Source organism: Marmota monax, unplaced genomic scaffold, assembly GCF_021218885.2.
Source record: "Marmota monax isolate L192 unplaced genomic scaffold, Marmota_monax_Labrador192_F-V1.1 WCK01_AAM20220418_F8-fsc00298, whole genome shotgun sequence".
NCBI lineage: Eukaryota > Metazoa > Chordata > Mammalia > Rodentia > Sciuridae > Marmota > Marmota monax.
The window spans coordinates 678238-685171 of NW_026694888.1; positions in this window are offsets into that span (position 1 = coordinate 678238).

A 6934-nucleotide genomic window follows, 5' to 3' on the forward strand; every position below is an offset into this window, starting at 1 on the left:
GGGTGCCATACATGGGGGCCCTTAAGAAAGGGCATCTCTCCACCTCACTGGATCAGCCTGACCCTGACCCTGACCCTGTCCACCTTCACTGTAAGACAGCCCCGGCCCTGCCCCTGCCCCCACCCTCTCACTAACCCCAGCCCTAACTCTGCCCTGACCCAGGCCCCGACTCCACAGCAGCGCCCTGCTCAGCAGGCTTCGGGGTCCAACAGACGGCAGGTGTGTCACGAGCACCAGATACTGTCCTGCAGAGCAGCTCCTGGCCCTTGCTGTCCACTGTCACCTCTTAGGCAATGGAACATTCAGCATGTAGTAAGTCCCTGTGCTCTGGTGGCCTCTGGCACCGGCCACTTGCTCCCTCGGCCCACATTAGGGCACAGTGCTCACACTCCAGGGAGGAGCAGTGTTTCTGGGAACTCATGGACACCACCTGGCTTCCTCCCTCCGTCTAGCCTGGATTTGCACAGCTCTCCCCGTTCAGCCAGGTGGTGGAGGCCGACCGTGTGTGTGGAGGATACCTTCCTGCCTCACCCATGGGGGCCAGGACTGGAGGCTGCAGGTGGGGCTGCAGCCACCTTTCTGTCATTTTTTTTTCCCCCGGCGGGCACAACATCTTTGTTTGTATGTGGTGCTGAGGATCGAACCCGGGCCGCACGCCTGCCAGGCGAGCGCGCTACCGCTTGAGCCACATCCCCAGCCCAGCAGCCACCTTTCAAAGTCTTCTGGCCAGGGCGGGGGCCGTGCAGGCCCTGACTGTGGGAGGGCAGCTGTGGCTAGAGCCCAGGGAGGGGAGAGGATGCTGCACCCTGCCTGCTGGGCCTGGGAGCCCTGAGCACTCTGACCTGGGAGACGAGGGCCATACTCCCGTGAGAGCCCCCTTCCTCTGCCCCGGAGCAGGTCACGTTGGTCAGCACAGTGGAGTCCTCTTCCTGGGCTCGGCTCTGCTGCATGCCTCTCCTACACCCCGCCAGGGCCGCAGGGGGAATAGTGTGGGCATCAGAGAGGGGACACATGAGACGGGGCCCTGATGCCACCCCACACCCCACAGAAAACCCATTTTACAGGCACGAAGGCAGCATGAAGGCCTTCTGCACCCACCTCTGCTCCAGCACATGCCTGAGCTGCTCAGGCCCTTGGTGCCACCTGTGGGGCCTGAAGAGGCCCAGAAAGGGATGCTTGGCCGGCAGCCCCCTTTCCCTTCTTTCACCCACAGCAGGGCCATCTGAGCCACGGGGGACAGACTGTGTAAGGGCAAAAGAAATTGAAGTTAAAGCGTAAAAGCTAAAGGGTAAAAGACTGGGTGTTGTAAAGTTTCTAAGCTGCAAGGTCTGAGTTAAAATGTAAAGGATTAGGTATTGTTAGGTTCCTATGCTACCTGCAAAACCTGAAATCCCTGTAGCTGTTAGGACAATACTGGAACTGCCCAGTAAATATTCCCACTGACTCCCTGGTTGTCTAATAACTTGGGACTCTGTGTAACTGGTCACGTAGTCCTCTAGGCCCTAAAACCAATCAGTTTGAATGTGTACCCCGCTTAGGAGTGACCAATCACCCCTGTCCGACCTGTTCCCGCCAATGAATGAACTAATCATGTTTAGGAGTTGTTGTTCGATTTTCCTGCGCCTCATGATGATTTGTTCTGATGTATACAAAGCCCCCCGCCCTCCCAAAAAAAGTGTACTTAAGCAGTGCTCAGCCCCTGCTCGGGGCTCTGGGCTGTTCTCCCTTCTTGAGTGGGCACAGAGCCCCAGCATGCTACATCAATAAATCCCCTTCTGCCAATTGCATGAGTGGTCACTTGGTGGTCTCTTTCTCCGACGCTTCGCCGGACCCTTACAATTGCACCCTGTATGTCGCCTACCTCTGCTGAATGGGGAGGACCTACTTCCAGGACCCCAGCTCGGAGTCCTCTACAAAGGCAGGCCAGACTCCTCCGAGCTCCTGTGGGATCTGGCAGTGCCAAGACTGGTCTGGCTTCCCATGCACATCTGCCCTCCAGGTCTCTAGCTGTGGGGGGCAGTGCTGCTGTTCCAGGGTTCAGAGTGAGGAACTGGCCTGGGAAGGAGGTGGGACTGAGCCGTGCTGGGCTTCCCTGGGAGGAACCTGCAGGCTCTAAAGGACCCAGGAGGGATCAGATCTCTAGACCAACTCCTTCTTTCAGATAAAAGCCCAGAAAGACAGGGTATGAGCCCAGATCTCTGGCCTCTGGGAGGACTCAGGTCACAATATGGTCCCCAAGCCAGGGCTGGGGACGCTGGGAGGGAGAAGTTGCCTGGCAACCTGACACTCCCCATTCTCTGCAGTGAGCAGGGTCCCCTCCTCAGGGCTCTGCAGAAGGACAGGTGATGAAAGCAAGGCCAGCCCAAAGGCCCAGATGCTGCCTGCTCCCTGTGGACTCACTGGGAGACTGAGGCTCCTTGGCACTGGGTTGCCCATCCAAAGCCAGGCTGAGACCTTGCCTCCTCTCCCTGAGGCTTGGCATAGACACTGCCAGGTTGGGCACCCCTGCTTCCCATGGCCCAGGGTGTTGGAGACCCTGCCCACGGCCTAGGCGTCTGGGATGGGTTTCTACCTGGTACAGTGACTTCTCGGAGAGGCCTCAGAGGTCAGGGCCAAGCTCTTAGCAGGAAGCTGGTCTCCACAGCAGTCCAACAGCCCCCAGGACAGGGTTGGGTGGGAACTTTTCTTTGGGGCCCTGCCCAGGTGGTGGCAGCCACATGCCGGCCCTTGCCGCACTGGCAGACTGCCCAGGAACAGGGCAAGAGAGACACCCCGTGCTGCAGTGGCCATGGCAGGTCTCCCCAGCCTGGACGACCTGCCTTTATTTGAAAAGGGGGTGTGGAGCCTGGTGCCTGCACACAGAGGCAGCTTCACACATCCCGCATCAAATGCAAGGTGCCTCTGAGGGCCTGTCAGGATGGCTGGGGGGGCACTGCCGGGGACAGCCACAGGGGTCCTCCGGCCAGTGCAGCTCCACTTACTGAGCTGAGGCCCTCCTCTGTTATGAAGCTGTGTTGAGTGCTGGGCCATGTGTCACTTAAGAACATCAAAAGACCAGGTCAGTGCCAGTGCTGACACTTCCTGGAAACTTGTCCCACTTGCTCAGGGCTGCTGTGATGGGTGTGGCCTTGTTGCTGCAGTGGGACTAGTGGCCCACCCTCTCCCCCCAGCCTGGGCTGACCCGAGCTGCAGCTGCTTGCGGTACCAAGGCTTGCTGTCTTCCTGCACCAGCTGCCCTGGAGGCCCTCAGCTCAGCTGGCACCATGCCCATTCTGGGAACTCTTCTGCCGTAGAGCCTCCCCTACTCATGCCCTCGTCCTGGCTGGAGTCATTCCTTTATCACCAAGTCCCCTCCCAGTGGCCTCAGCCCTGAGCACCTCCCAGGCTGCCCCATTCTTGGCTTTGACGAGCAGGCAAAGGCCTTGCAGGCTGTCGAGCCTGGCCAGCAGCAGGCACAGGGTATTTCTGTACAGGACTGCGTTGAAGAAGCCTCCCAGTAGCCAGGAGAGGACATGGGAGGGCGCAGTGCTAGCCGGGCCTGATCTCATACCTGCAGAGTGTCAGCTGGGAACACTGCAGGGTCAGGCGGAGCTCAGCGTTCCCTAGCCTCCTGCAGCTTTGCTCTCTTGCTCTGGTTGCAAAGGCCGAGGAAGAATCAGCTCCCAGGGCTCCTGGTCTCTGCTGATGGTAGCAACATGGTTCCATTGGCCCCAAGGCTATGTGCCCTGGAACAGCATTGGAGCAGGCTTCTGGAGGCCATCTCACACCAAGAGGATCCCAAGGGGCATATGTGTGTCAAATATCTAGGATGCTCACCCTGAATGCACTGTTCGGTGTGTATGCTCTACAGCCCAAGTGCTCTGATGCTTTTTCCAAGTTGCACTGCATTATTTTTATTTAGAGACAGGGTCTGGCTAAGTTGCCTAGTGCCTCACTAAGTTGCCTAGGCTTGACTCAAACTTGTGATCCTCCTGCCTCAGACTCCTGAGCTGCTGGTATTTCAGGCAAGCACCACTGCACCCAGCAGCTGCATTGGTCTTTGCAGGAGAGACAGAGACACACACAGAGACAGACAGAGCAGCAAACACAGTCGTCTTCTTGTTGGGTCCCAGGTACCAGGGAGAGCCCAAGTGCAAAATCTTCTATGGGAGTTCTGTTTGACTATAATTTTTTTTTAAAGAGAGAGAGAGAGAGAGAGAGAGAGAGAGAGAGAGAAAGAGAGAGAGAGAATTTTAATATTTATTTATTTATTTAGTTTTCGGCGGACACAACATCTTTGTTTGTATGTGGTGCTGAGGATTGAACCCGGGCCTCACGCATGCCAGGCGAGCGCGCTACTGCTTGAGCCACATCCCCAGCCCTTGACTATAATTTTTATATCAAATTATGTAACATTTAGAGATACATTTGGGGGGCTGGGGATGAATCTGAGTAGTAAAGTGCTTGCCTAGCATGTGCAAGGCCCTGGGTTTGCACCCCCAGAACCAGAAAAGATAGACAGGCATTTAGTAGAAGTTAAAAAATACGTCTCCAACTACTGTGGTTTAACAGAAGAAAGGCCTTCTGTGTGGCGCTTGGTCTGGTTCCATGACTCCAAGATGGTAGGACCCAAAGTGCTCAAGGCTCCAGGATGGCTGCAGAGATCTAGCCCAAGCCCACATTCAGGGTATGACACGAGGGGCAACGGCCACTTTGCTCAGGGAAGCACATGTCATTGGCTGAGCAGGAGCTAGGAAGGCTGCAAAGCAAATGGGTCCAATGACAAGGTGAGACAAAACAAGCCTCACCCACAGGAGGATCCCTGGTCTGAACAACATCATTTTGACGGGTGGCACTGAGAGACAGCCAAGGGCTCTGACTTCCTGACATTCCACTGCTCCAAAGAGAGCCATGGGCTGCGGGCCTGGGTGGGAAAGGGCAGGCCAAGATGCTCCAGCCCCTCCAGGGCTCCCGCTCCCTCCTGCACTGTCCTCCCTCCTGCTCCCCTCCCTCCTGCTCCCCCTCCCTCCTGCTCCCCCTCCCTCCTGCTCCCCCTCCCTCCTACAGAGTCCTCCCTCCTGCTCCCCCTCCCTCCTAGGTGTCCTCCCTCCTGCTCCCCCTCCCTCCTGCTCCCCCTCCCTCCTGCTCCCCCTCCCTCCTACAGAGTCCTCCCTCCTGCTCCCCCTCCCTCCTAGGTGTCCTCCCTCCTGCTCCCCTCCCTCCTGTTCCCCCTCCCTCCTGCTCCCCCTCCCTCCTGCTTCCCCTCCCTCCTGCTTCCCCTCCCTCCTGCTCCCCTCCCTCCTGCACTGTCCTCCCTCCTGCTCCCCTCCCTCCTGCTCCCCCTCCCTCCTGCTCCCCCTCCCTCCTACAGAGTCCTCCCTCCTGCTCCCCTTCCCTCCTACAGTGTCCGCCCTCCTGCTCCCCCTCCCTCCTGCTCTCCCCCCTCCTGTACTGTCCTCCCTCCTGCTCCCCCTCCCTCCTACAGTGTCCTCCCTCCTGCTCCCCCTCCCTCCTACAGTGTCCTCCCTCCTGCTCCCCCTCCCTCCTGCTCTCCTCTCCCTCCTCCTCCCCCCTCTCCTTGTTCCTCTCCCTCCTGCTCTCCCCCCTCCTGCTCTCCCCCCTCCTGCTCCCCCTCCCTCCTGCTCCCCCTCCCTCCTACAGAGTCCTCCCTCCTGCTCCCCCTCCCTCCTGCTCCCCCTCCCTCCTGCTCCCCCTCCCTCCTGCACTGTCCTCTCTTCCGCTTTTCTCTTCCTTCTCATTCTTGAAAATGCTTGCACTGTGGGAGGGAGGACCCCACGCTGTGACCCCAGTGCTGGGGAGGCTGAGGCTGGAGGACGGCAGGCAGCATGGAGACTGCTCATGGGTCTCACCAGCAGGGTCCACAGAGCACCTGCATGGGGACTGGGGAGAGCAGGGAGGCTCTGCCTGGGCTGTGACCCAGACAGAAGGAACTCCTCAAACACAGAAGGCGGCTGGCATTCCAATGGAGAGGCAGGTGAGGGCGTGCCACAGTCTGTGAGGCTGCCCAGAAGGACTGGAGCCCTGGCTGGGTGGGATGGCGGGAGAGGGGGTGGCAGAGGTGCAGGAGCTGGGCTCCCTCTGTCTGCCCGGGACGGAGAAGGCTGCTGAAGATACAGACAGGCCTCTCCAGAGGGGCTGAAGGATAAAGGTCCACCAGAGAAGGGCCTTGCTGGAGGCAGACAAGAGAGCACCTCACGGATGGAGGCCAGCCGTGAGCCAGGACCCTCTGCCTGAGGTCGAGAACAACCCCAAGCCAAGAAGACCATGGCAGATGGGTGGAGTAGAAGACGCAGACCCCAGCAGGGACCTGCAGTGCTCGCTCACTGTGTGTCCAGTGGCACTGCCCAAGGACACAATCACAGAAAATGTGGTGCTGCAGATGTTGCCAGCTTTACATGTACACAACGGTGTGTCAGCAAGCTCCACCCACACAGGGCTGTCTGCTGTAGCCAGAGACAGGGAGGGAGGTGAGTCTAAGACAGAAGTGAGGTTGACAGAGTGGTGGCCACAGCTGGCATCGGAGCACTGATCCAGGCTGTGCACATGTCTAGGAGTTTGGGTCACATCACGACTGCAGCCGATTCACAAGCCCTGCCCTAGAGTGTCCAGCACAGAGCATGGTCTACATGGAATGAAAGGCAGCCATGCAGGACGTCTGACATGAACAACATTATCTTGATGAATGCTTCTGAGAGACGGCGTGCTTTGGGGAAGTCAGGGCTTTGGACAGGTGCCCTGGGAGTCACTGGAGTGCATGCAGCAGGTGCCAGCACAATCCTGTGGAGGAGCAGGGCGGGGAACTCACTGACTGGGGCCAGGTGAGGACTTCAGATGTGATGGACATCACCTGGCACCCCTTCGATTAGGTACCCTTGTGACTTTTTAACAGAATGCAGACATTGACAAAATGAGACCAAGTGCTTATACTCAGAGT